Here is a 13971-nt window from a genome sequence, read left to right on the forward strand (position 1 = left end):
TTTCAAAGCTAATCCTTAGCTTATCAAAATGCCAAGGGTATCTTTTAACTCCTACCCGGATGAACGTGCAATCAATCATTACATCAAGTTGTTAGGGGATATTTGACTGAGAAAGGGTTAATCATACAAACATACAAGTTAGACTAGTCAAACGCATGGATGGCATGCAAGAATACGCATCAGCTAGCTAGGTTCCATGTGTGAAAAAGTCATGAAAATGACACCCTGTAGTTTTCCACGTGTAGTTCACCTAATCTATATGCTTAGTAGTTATCTCATGTCAAATGGAAATACACCAGCTTTGCCCATCTGAGGCACCCAACTGAATAATGAGTTAGGCCTAACTTGGAACTAAATCTAAAGTCAAGAATTCACAGACCATTATCTACTCTCTCTCTCTCTCTCTCTCTCTCTCTCTCTCTGCCAAAAGTATCTCAGCAGAAGAGATGCTTTGAATTTCCAATGAGTTAAATGTTAAAAAATTCAAATCTAGAGTTTTCTTTGCACAACTTTTCTCTCATTTTTATCCATTTTCCTTGCACCATGGAAGGCTGCTTCATCACTCTTGTTCATATTCACTAATTGAATCTATTTTATATTGGAGCTGCGAAGAAAAAAAAAAAAAAAAGAGTTGCCTTGAAATGGAAGAATTTAGGGGAAACTTGTGAACTCTGCCGTTGTGAAACCTACAAAATGTCAAAGTAGTTTTGATGAGCATTTAATTTTTCAACCAAGCTCAACAGCAATACAAACTAAACGCTAGTATTATTAGATCAACTTGATCTCATCAAGATATTGCTAATCTATAGACACTCGGATGTGAGTATCAGATATGGATATGAGCCCAACATATGCATGGTCAATATTTTCCAATATTTTTCATGTATTTGGAGGAACTTTTAAGGGTCATAACTCCATTTCAATATCCAAATGTGTGTTAGACATGAATACTTCAAAAAAAAATAATAACAATAATAATAATAAAATAGTTGGGGAAACATAGCTAAGAAACTTTCCCCGTAACAGAGATTGGATTCCTCAGCTTACACTAGAGCAAAAGCATATATGACGTCTTAAACTGTATTAAGCTTGACTAATCAGATTCGGTAGTTCATGCCATGCTGGATGAAGACCTTTCAAACCAAGGATTTGCAAATGGCTAGGAGGTCAGTCGACAGTCGCTATTAACAGTATAAGAATGCTCATTGTCAACTGTCAAGAAATTACACACCTATAATATGCAAGTTGGTGAATCAAGAATTTGGTGAAGCAGCACACACGAGTGCAAACAGGAAGAGAATAAATTGCCAATCTGAAAGAGGCTGCGAGACAGTTTGAGTAAAAAAGATCTTGTCAACGCTGTGAGAATATGAATACTAATGAATATTTAAATCCCTATATCCTAGCATAAACATAAGAACATATTATTTAATATAATTAAACAGAGCAATCTCAATTACTCCCCATTAAAACAACTAATTAAAAGTACGGATGCACATGAGCCAGAGGAGATTGGGTGCAATCATTATAATTTTTCCTTCAATGCAATGAGTAGTTAATGGAAAAAATTAATCTGACTCATAGAAAGGCACATAGAAAAGCCAGGGAGACTAAGAATTCATGATGACAGACATAAAACTAGGTCAAAGCCAAAAGAGGAAGAAAGGAATGAGAAGAGCTCAAATTAGTCTCCGGATAACAAGATGCAGAAGGAAAATTATGCAATACACCACCACCAATGGAGGTTTTCAACACCACCAATGAGATTAAAGGGTTGCCCCATGCTAATAAGAGATGTTGCAATATTCTAACTTGCCTCGTAGAGTTAAAAAATCCCACCACTGGTTGTGTATAAAGTAATATCCTGATGCCAAATCAACACCAAGAATGATCACTGGCCAAATCTTTGAAACGATTAGCAGTCCAGTTTACCAAATAGCAAGAAATAAAGACATTTTATTTAAAAAAGAAACCAGGAACGCCAAGAAGTCAATCAGGCCTATATTACTTGGATTTGGGTGTGAATCTCAGATATGGGTATGCATTCCACATGGGTGTGGTTAGTTTTTCAAAGTGTTTTCATGTATTTGAAGGATCCTCAGAGGTCATATCCCCATATCCGTGTGTCAGAAACGAATGTCAGACACAGGTACTTCATGAAAAATGAAGAGTCCGAGCAATATAGAATCAGGCAATACTAAAATGTTGTTGTATCTTTTTAGTTGTTCATCATCGCAGTCCACAAATCTCCTTAAAGTATCTATTCCTACATCTTATTCCTAAAATACCGATGTCTTGGAGTTTTTAAAGGTATTCTTTAATATTCAGTAAAATTTTAGAAGCACGAGATCAGAATTGAGGTCCCAGATGAAAACAGAGTATTGTCACAAGATGGAAGTGTAAGTTAGTAAAAGATCACGTCCATTCATAAATTGGCATATAAATTCTTTTTACATATCATCTTGATTTTCAGGTACAACCAGTGGATTCACAAACGGTAGAATTGACATCTATATCTTATCTATCAAATCTCTCTACTGATTGGTAAAGTAGGGTTACAATGTAAACAAACACAACAATATACCTGATTCTCAATAGGACAGCTATAGCTAACATAGAAATACAGTTTCATGAATTTCAGTCAGTTGATGCTGAAACAAAACTAATTTTATGAATATTTCCACTCCCATAATGACTGTTTAGGTACACAGAACAGATCCAGGCCATATAGCATATAAGACAATAGGATCATCAAAAATCTAATAGCTCATCTCGAAAAAGGTTTCTTCATCTATATTCCCTTTTTACCTCAGATATCTCTGAAATTATATTAATTCAAAGATATCATAGAGATACTGAACTATGTACAGTAAGCATCTCATGGATCCTGCAGAGTGGCTACTATATACAATGTTTAGTACAAAGAATTTCACAAGTTCTAGAGATCTTTCACACTGATCATAGTTCCAAGTTAAAAAGCTGTGCAACCTTCCATCGTAGGTCTAATTTCCGCACCACCAATACTTTCAGAAACATTTTCTTTCAAGGCCAAACAAAATGACAACAAGATATATAGGTTTAGTTGCCTGTCTCATGCTATATCATCAAACATAAAATATGTAAATGCAACTCAAATTAGTGCCAAGAATGTCTTACTGAAAGTTGAACTACTAGGAGCAGTATGATCAGCAAGGCAGTGATGAGCTCACAATAAAGAGTGCAAACAATTGAAGCTTGGTACTCGTGGAGAAAATATTGCAAAGTAGAGCTAAGATATGTAGAGAACAGTATCAATTTCTTCTTTTGTCAGGAGCCGTAGTTTTGCTAGCCCTCTTTCTCTATGCCCAGAAGACTAAGTTGCGAAATCTTGTACATTAGCTACACGAAAATAATCATTCAAACCAGGTCAGGTATGGTTTTCGATCCAGAAAAGTTGTGACGAGCAGCACAATTCCATGTAGACAGATAGATGCTATTCATGGGTACCACTCAATTGATTTGATGCAAGTTTAGAGTTGGTTATTCATGATTCAGATAGCATGTTCTCAACCACAATATTAGATAGTATTATCAAATAGTATGATTGTTGGTGATATCATGCAGACCTATTGCTGCCGAAGTGAAAAGCCTCTTTCTCAGACAACTGTTTTGGCTTTAGGTTGCTTGATAAAACCTCTCTGATCAAATTACTTAGTTTCAACTCTGATCTGGTTGTCCAACTGATTATTTTACAATTGATTGCTCTTAAAATCAACCATCTTTTGCTCTGCAAATGGCTTACCAGAAACTTAAGCATTAAGCCTCATCTATCTTTAGTTCAGGCAGTAACTGTTTTTACTTTTTCCTTCATCTCCATGAACCTGTATGCTTCATCCAGCTTTCCATTTAAAATTAGCCCATGAATCAACACGATATGTAAGCTACAACCATCGCCGCCAACCCCCCCTTTTCAGTCATTTCATTCCATTACCTGAAGACATTATCAAAGTGGCACCATTGACTAAACATTCTATCATCATGATATAGGTATCATTGGTTGGTTGACATCCCATCTGTTTCATCTTCTCAAAGAGCTCAAACACTTCTTCCTTATTTCTTACAATACAAAAGAAAGCACAATAAGTCAGAATTGTAGGTTAGAGGTCACCCTTCAACATCTTGTCAAAGACCTGCCTAGCATTGTCTATCTTTGGGGCTTTGCGTAGAGGCTTAATCAGTGAATTAAAAGTATCAACAGTTGGAAAATACCCTTATCTTGCACAGATTTCAGGAGACTAATAGCTTCTTATACATGCCTGGCATTTGCATGTGACTGGATTACCGCATTGTAAACCTTCCTATCTGGTTCAACCCCCATTCATTTCATGTGGCTGAAGAGCTCAAGTACCTTGTTAAGATCACAAGCTTTTGAGTAGCAGGATATGACACTTTTTTATGAATCACCATCATGTTAAACACCTCTCTTGCTCATCTCCTTCCCAACCATCTCTGCCTCATCTGGACTACCAGCCATATCATCTATTCAATACTTCAATATGATATTAAAACTTAAGGTATCAAACGGGAAGGCATCCTTGTTACAAAACATCAGATGGCTAAACTCAAGAGAGTCGAGTGTCGCAAGAACAGGGCCTTCTCACCCTTTTCTCTCTCATTTCATCAACCAATGCTGATGCAGTATCAAGCTTCCTCATTTTCCAATAATAGAAATCATTGAATGATGTTCACGCAATGACTGAGCATAATCCGGCTGTTTCCCAGCCAATAAAAACAATGTAAACAACACTTCCCAATCCTTTAGAACCCAAGAAAACACCTCCACCGCCAACTCAGAGGAAACCTTACACCCCATTGCTGTTTCAACATCTACCTGTTCCACGTACCATGTCCATAAGTTTCTTAACGTCCTGAACTGCACGTTTATTGCTTAAACTCAATACATTTAAGCGATTGCCATCAAAATCATCAACCATCATCATTATGATTATCACTATTTCCATCAAATGTCTAAACCTTTGGTTCACTTGTGAAATCAATACTTGAAGTAGGAATAGAAAGCTAACAGAAACGGGGAGCGAAACTTCAAAGAGTTGGTTACAACTATCGTTCTCTTTGTTGTTCCACGCTGTTTCAAAGATGGGAGTTTGAGACTGAGTGGTTTCAAGCGGGTATTTGCCGAACTGAAACAGCATAAATCTTTTATCTTGTAAACCTGATTCCCGCATTTCTAGATTGCATAGGAAGTGTTTGACGAAATGACTGAACAAAAAGAAAACCCAAGTCAGTGAGTAAAAGATGAGAACAATATATTTGTACTGACTGTTTAAACAATTTAACTCCGGAAGTGAAATAAAAATCGGTTTTTATCATATATTCTTAGATGAGGACTCACATCTCGACACCCGGGCCAAGGTATTAGTTCATGTTTTTCCCTAATAAATGTTAAAGTCGTCTACAATTTTAAATATTTGGTTAAAATATGTTCTAGGTCCATATAGTTTTTGTACATTTGAAATTTAGTCTCTCTACTTTTATCTCAATGAATTGAGCCTATTTACTTTACAAATTTAAAAATGCAAGTTCAAATGTTGACACACTTAATATTTTTTTATTAAATTCAAATTCATTACTAAGTGAGTATTATTTTTTTATTTTAAAATGTTTCATCAATAAAATTAATAAGATTTTAATAGGTTTAACAATTGGACTTAAATGTTGAAATCTAAAAGTAAAAACAAAAATTTAAATATACAAAAAAATACAAAAATTTGGAGCATGTTTTAACCTAACTTTTTTATACAACTCCTAAACTTATTAAAGGAATTCTTAGGATGCAATTTTAAATACTTAAAATAATGTAGTTTTTTAGGAAGTAATAATGTTAGTAAATAGTAATGTTTTATTGTTTAAAAAGTCAAATAATTAAAAATATAATTACTGGTGATTAGCTAAAGATATAACTTTATATAAGAAAAATAAAGCATTAGAAGAATGTGACCATCTCCAGATTGTTGAATTAGCGAAGGATGGTATGGCTTACTCTAATAATCTGGCTTTGGTTCGAAATATGAAGGATCTATGTGAGCGTAGTTGAAATATTCAAAAAGCAGAGATTTGTAGGGATTTGAAACTTCGCTACCAGGAACTAGGCATCTTTTATGTTAAATTGTTATGTTGATTTATAAAGTATAATCTTCTTTAATCAAAATAATAATATGGACAAATCTAAACTTACAAAAAAAAAAAAATACAACATATCATTACAAATACCATCTAGTATCTTTAAATTCCTTATTTTCAAAGTCGAAGATAATTCAACCATTGATCTCCCCCTAGCCATTGTTACACTTTAAAGATCTCAATATCCTAAAGGTGCTAAAATAGCTCTGAAGAACGTTGAGATCTGGAGAATGATCCTAATCAGACGCGATGGGGTGGGATCCAGTGGCTCCAGCAACCAAACCAAATAGGAAAAGAATAGAAAAAGACAAAAAGGAAATAGAAATAGGGAAGGAAAAACCAATGGCTGTCAAAATAGTGTTGCCTCTATGCACCACCCTAGACCGCTACAAAGTCCATTCGTTGCAGAAACTTTCAGTGCCTCTACTCAACATTGACCCTTCTCAAAAACATGTCCAACAATGAAGGATGGAGGAGACAAGCCACAAGGCTCAGTCAAGCTCCTTATGAGTGGGAACGTCGCATGATCTCACTAGGCTTCCAAACGCTCTCACCATCGAAGTCACCTTTAGAGTCACTTCCATATTGTTCCTTAAAGAAGGAAGGTTATTATGCTAGTGAGAAGGGAATGAAAATATTGAAGAGACGAGAAGGGTAAAAATAAATAGGGAGAGGTAGCCAATTACCGACAGTGAAAAGGTCAGCTACCACAATAGCCCGATTTGGAAGATTTGAAGAGAAAAAAATAGAAAAATGTTGAATCTAGTGTGTTCAGTGTAGTATTTTTTTTTTTTTTTTTTATGTATACTTGTATTTTTCGAACAAATTGGTTTAATGAAATATCCATTAATTATATTAATATTATTTTTATATTGTCCTAAATGGTTTTCGCACGCAAAGCAAAATAAAAGCAACTATTAGCTCACCATTATCTAACGTTTAATTATTACTAAGCAATATTACGTGGCCGAATCATAATACACAGAAAGGCAACTTGTATTAGTAGATAATCTAAGCATTTCCTTAGTCTAATCGGAAACAAGCAAACTAATTGAAAGATTAATATGTCATCTATCGAGTTCCATTGGAGAGATTCATTTTCTTGTGTATCAGAGTATATGACTCTTAAAAGATAAATATATAAATATGATTAACTAGACTGATAGTACATCGGACAAGACCTAAGTAAAATAAATCCTAGATTCATTTATGGATTCATTCTCTTATGTCGTTCATAATGTGACATGCATTAGTCATGAGTGGATGATAGACTATGTATGCGTTACTCGTATACTTTGATGTAAATGAACGTCTAAGTTCAAATAAATTAGGATTCAAAAGCTGGTACATTAGGTATATGACTTTTGCAGCATGTAGCATCATTTCAAAACAGTGGAATTCATAACCCAATGAAAGGGTAAATGATATTCTCTCATCAACATTACATGATAGATGAAAATTAAACGTAATCATGGGTCATTTGCCTTTGTGATAAATGATTTGATTACTATTTGATAATAATTGACTTTTCATGAAGGAATATGTAATGGCTACCATGAGATAATATAGGATCATATTAGGAGAATGAATTTATCCAAAAAAGATTAAGGATATCCTATTAAGGTAAAACACTTATGACAATATCATTGGACGAGCGTTTATTAAGTACCTTTCGTAATAGTATATAATAAGAGAAAGCTCAGTCATGATACTTTAGTAGAATGACTTTGTGACTAAATAAGTTTATAATTAATAGGCAACAAGTCGAAACTTAATTATAATTTATTTGAGCTTTAATTATCTATGTCTAGTCAATCCCTCTGCTACCTCGAAATAACCAAATGTGAATTGCATGTAGAACCAATGAATAAAAATGATAAAGTAACAAAAATAGATCACACGAATCAAATGGAAATAAATAAAAACGATAAACTAACAAAAAATAGGTCACACAAATCACTATCCACAATGGATCCATTTTCTCGCTAATTACAGAAATGATTAGAGAATTAATTAAGGTTCTTTGAATCATTATTTAATTAATTTTAATTAAATAATTGGAGTTCAAATATGAAATTAAATTAATTAGTCATTATGATATTTTTTGAATAAGGAAATTAAAAATATTTCCTCTTAAATTTTATTACAATAAAGATGTAATGACTTTAATAGAATTAGAATTTGGTTGAGAAAATTATTTAATTGAGAAATTAATTGATTGAATAATATTTATTTTATGAAATGGAAAATAAGTATTGGGTTGGATTAAATTATAAAATGTTGAGTATATAATTGGACCCCCATAAGAAGCCTAAATTAGCCCACATGAAGTGTAACACCCCTAACCTGTATCCATCGCCGGAACAATGTTATAGAACATTACCAGAGTTTACAGATCAATAAACAAATATTTCATGTAATATCACATTCATGTTAGAAACCAATCGAAATCAAACATATTGTCCCTTATACGAAACCTCAGGGCCCAAAATACTTGTTAGAAACAAGTCGGGACTAAATCGGGTACTCAAAGAATTTTTTGAAAAATATTGAAATTTTTCAAAGCTGCAGGGGACACACGGCCGTGTGGGCATTCGAAATAGGGACACACGACTGTGTCCATACCTGTGGAACTCTCTAATTTGGGTCACACGGCCAAGTCACATGCCCATGTGCTAGGCCGTGTGGGCATACTGACTTGCATTTTTAAAAGATACAAGGACACAAGCCCGTTCCACCTTGCCACGGTTGAGATACACACTCGTGTCTCTACCCGTGTGGACGAAAATAGACGATTTTCTATGCTACATTTCTCATACCAACCTAGCCTCAATAATTTACACATCAACAAGCCATGACAAGGCATTCAACACAAGCTAAAATCAAGTTTTAAACATGAATTTTTATCACATACAACCAATATACCCATAGATACCTCTAATGACAATTTGAAAATATGTCCACCAATATCCAAACTTACCTATTTAATTTACCTAACCAAGTTACCAAAGTTCACTATATTTCAAATACATACATACATATATCACTTATATTAACATCACAATTATACATTAATCTCATACTAATATGTAAGTTGATTATATAAACAAAATATTATTCATAATATTTTAATAAGCTAAATTTTGACCAAAATCGAACAAAAGCCTATACATGCCATATAAACTGTATTTAACATTTCAAAAACTACTGAGATAAGCTAGATAGTGTGACTTGAGTGCTAATCTGATCGTCCAACCTTCCATAAATCTACAAAGACATTAAACAACACATATAAGCTTAATGAAGCTTAGTAAGTTCAATGGGGTAAACAAAAAGCTTAGTAAGTTCGACGGGTTAAACAAAATCTTACCGGACCTACTATAACAAGTCAAATAAATAAAATCATTCATGTCAATTCCCTGTTATTCACTAACAATTTTTTGTCATTCATAACTTCTATTGATAAATACATCCGTATTTAAATCAATATAAAAATGAATAACATGTCTTTCAAATTCATTTAATAAATCACTTTACCGAAATTTTTCCATTCGAAGAATGACTCACGGATAAGAATACATCGTCAACAGAAGCTCATAAGGGCTAGTCCTCCCAAATACGCCAACAGAAGCTCGAAAGCTGAATAGAAGCTCATAAGAGCTGAACAAAAGCTCGTAAGAGCTGATCCACCCAGTCACGCCAAACAGAAGTAAAACACGAGAGTTCGCAAGAAATGTTGAACCCCGGTTTACTTGGGTAAAATGTTGATATCTCCCTCCAATACCATCATACATCAAAACATGAATGTACTCAAATTTCGCGTTCAATTCAGACCAAATATCAAAATTCAATATTATAATTTAAACAATAAATTATTTTCAATAATAGAATATATATATACACATAATATCAATCATCAATTTATAAAAAATTTAAATTTTTAACTGTACGAACTTTCCTGGATTGAATTGTAGTAATTGTAGAAGTTCAGGGACTATTCCGCTATTTTTCCTTTTTCACAAGTATCTACGAGATCTTGATCTAAAATATAAAATTATTCATTTATTAGCTTATATTCCATTTCCAATTCATTTTACAATTAATACCCTTTTATTTTTAAATTTACATAATTACCCTAAAACTTTACAATTTTGTAATTTAATCCCTTAATTAGTTAATCTATCAAATTAACTAATTTTCTCATTAAATAATCTATCAAAATATTCTAGGCCATCATAAAACCCCTAATAAACCAAAAATTCACTATTAAACCCTAATATTTTGACATTTTCACAATTTAATCCTAAATTAATATTTAATAAAATCACTTTATAAAATCATCATACAACACAATCAAAGCTCTAAATCCATTTTATTCATCAAAACATCTAATATCTATCAATGGAAACTTCTAAAATTTTTAATAAAATAAAAAACAAAGGTATGGTTTAGTTGGACCTAATTGTAACAATCTCAAAAACATAAAAATTACAAAAAAAGGGGTAAGAATTGAACTCACATGAAGCAAAAATATAAAAAACCCGCTTCAAGCTCTCTCATTATGTCGATTTTGGCTGAAAATTGAAGAAAAAATGTCTAGAAAACTTTCAGTTTCCAATTTGTTTCATTTTTAATTTCAAGCAAATTACCATTTTGCCATCGAATGTTTTTATTTTATTATTTTTCTCTTCATATGTCGCCTCATCTTTTAACTTAGATTTATTTATTTCTTAAGTCCTGCCTCATTTATTAATTAAGTGATTTAAGCACTTAGTTATTATATTTAACAAGTTTTACACAATTTTCAATTTGGTCCTTTTTAATTAATTAACTATCAAAACATTAAAATTTTTCAAAAAAACATTTAATAGCACCTTAATGACACTCCGTAAATATTTATAAAAAATATTGTAACACCCCACGCCCGTATCCAACGCCGGGACAGGGTTCGAGGTGCTACCGGAATTACACACTAATAAACAAACAAAACCGAGTCATAAATCTGTATTTATATTTAAAATTTCTCAAATTTCATCTTTAAGTCCCTAATATGGACCTACGAGGCCCAAAATATGCTTAGGAAGTGATTTGGAACTAAATCGGGAACTTTAGAAACTTTTCCTTGAAAATAGGGGCACACGCCCGTGTGGCCTTGGACATGCCCGTGGGGCTGCCATGGCCAGGAAGGCAGCTCGTGGGCAGATTTGTCTTGCTTACACGACCGTGGAACTAGCCTGTGGGCGATTCTGACTTTTCCACATGGCCTAGGCACACGCCCATGTGACTTGGCCGTGTGAAAACCTGATTTTTCACCATTTTTAAGTTATTTTCACATATCAAACACACCGAGTTCATGCCCAAAACATTGACTTATAAATCTTAATCAAATAACATTCATTTATCCATTTCCTGTGCCTAAACACAATTATACACTAATAGAATCCAACCAATCAATTATTTCAAGCCAAAACATGTATATTTCATTTTCAAACACAAAACATCACATTCAACATACTTTGCATACTCAATCATTCATACAATTACATTGTCAAATCACCTCCTATACATGCCATATAAATCAAAAAGTTGTTTAACAAAATCTACCGGAGTAAATCTGGATAGTGTGATCTTTGTTGTAGATCCAATCCTCCGTATGTATATAAGTCAATCTACAAAACAAATATCATACACAAGTAAGCTTATAAAAGCTTAATAAGCTCATAGGCATAAAAACACAAATCTTACCGAATATTGTACACAATCATATATCTTTTAATTTAACTACTTTATCCTGTAAATCACAAATTCATTATTAAGATCCTTTGAATAATTTCCATGTTGTTATTCAGAATTTAACTTATTTGGGCCCCTTTTTCTCATTTATTTCCATTGTCAATTTATAGAACACTAATGGAATTGAGTGCTTCATTATCACATTGCCATAGTAAACTATGGACTTGCACATTGTCACATATCACACACCGAAGCCATAGCCCTGCTATGGTCTTACACGGATCACATCACACACCGATGTCATATCCCAGATATGGTCTTATACGGAATCATATTATCATGTCACACTGATGCCATAGCCCAACTATGGTCTTATACGAGAAAACATATCACATTGCACCGATGCCATAGCCCAGCTATGGTCTTAAACAGGCACATATCACATCTTTTCCGTCGATTCATCATAGTCACAGAATGAAAGCACTCAAATCCATTTTTCCAACTAATTTGTACTTTCAGTTACACATTATTTAGTAATTAATACAATTTGATAATATTCATCTACAATAAAATACTTTAACAATCATAAGATTTTCATATCAAACATTGAACTTTGCCATATGAACTTACCTGGGCTAATTTGCAAAAGTCATAGAAATTCAGAGACTATTCTTGAATTTTCTCCTTTCCACGATTCACTTCGTGTTCTTGATTTATAATTATAAAATCATTCCTTCATTAGCATCTATTTCAATTCTATTCTATTTCACAACTTATGCCCTTAAATTTTTAAAATTACACTATTACCCCAAACTTTTTAGTTTTTACAATTTAGTCCCTGCTCAATTTATTCATCAATTAAACTAATTCCTTTCAAATATTATTTTATCTAAACACTACAAACTACTTCACAGTCTTTAACATTCCAAGCTTCAACACAAAACCCTCATTTCAACAACTTCCGCAATCAGGTCCAAAAATTAATTTCTATGAAAATCTCTTCATAAAATTATCATATAATAAAATTAAAACTTCAATTCCACAATAAATCATCATAAAATTTTAGTACTTATTCATGGGAACTTTTAAAATTACCCATGAAATCAAAAACTAATGAATTAAACAAGTGGACCTAGTTGTAAAAATCTTAAAAACACAAAAATTACAAGAAATAATCAAGAGTTGAACTTACATGCTGTAGAATATAAAAACCAGCTTCTTAAAAGCTCTCTAATGGTGTTTTTAGCTGATGAAGATGAAGAAAAATGTTTAATTCTCTAGAATTACCAACTACATCATATTTTACTATTAAATTTTTACCCTATTTCCAATTTTGCCCCTTGTTCACACTTGATTTTTATTTTTCCTGCACACACATGTCGTCCAGCCCAATAATAGGTGTTTAATTGCCTATTTAGTCCTCCTTTAATTATTACTAGAGCTATTTAATCACATCTCACAAATTTTCACTTAATTCAATTTAGTCCTTTTTTCCCAATTAGCTACCAAAACCTTAAAATTTATTGACGAAACTTTAAAACTAACTTATTAACACTCCATAAATATTTCTAAAAATATTTATGGCTCGGTTTATGAATTCGAGGTCTCGATACCTCGTTTTTATCCCATTTTATCTACAACTTCTTTTAATTCATAATTTCACTAATTCAAAATTATTTCTAAAACCACACTTAACATTTACTTACTAATATCTAAACTCACTTGTCAGATTTAGTGATTTCACATCATTGTTTTGATATCACTAAAATTTGGGTTGTTACAACTCTTCCCCCTTAGGAAATTTTGTCCTCAAAATTTCGTACCTAAAAACAAATGCGGATACTGTAATCTCATAGATTCTTTCATTTCCCAAGTTGCCTCCTCCAATCCATGTCAATGCCATAACATTTTTACTAACGGTACTCATTTATTCCGTAGTTCTTTAACTTTCCGAGCTAATATTTTCACTGGTTCCTCTGAATAAGTCATATCTGATTGTAGCTCTATCTCAGTATGAGGAATCACATATAAAGGGTATGATCTATACTGTCTCAACAT

The 13971-nt window shown here is 32.8% G+C and overlaps 1 pseudogene; it reads right to left on the bottom strand.

Annotated features, from left to right (window-relative positions):
• Positions 1-260: 260 nt before the first annotated feature.
• LOC108472882 (pentatricopeptide repeat-containing protein At5g15010, mitochondrial-like) lies at positions 261-5403 on the bottom strand (annotated as a pseudogene).
• Positions 5404-13971: the final 8568 nt, after the last annotated feature.

This window comes from Gossypium arboreum, chromosome 11, assembly GCF_025698485.1.
Source record: "Gossypium arboreum isolate Shixiya-1 chromosome 11, ASM2569848v2, whole genome shotgun sequence".
In the NCBI taxonomy this organism is placed as follows: domain Eukaryota; kingdom Viridiplantae; phylum Streptophyta; class Magnoliopsida; order Malvales; family Malvaceae; genus Gossypium; species Gossypium arboreum.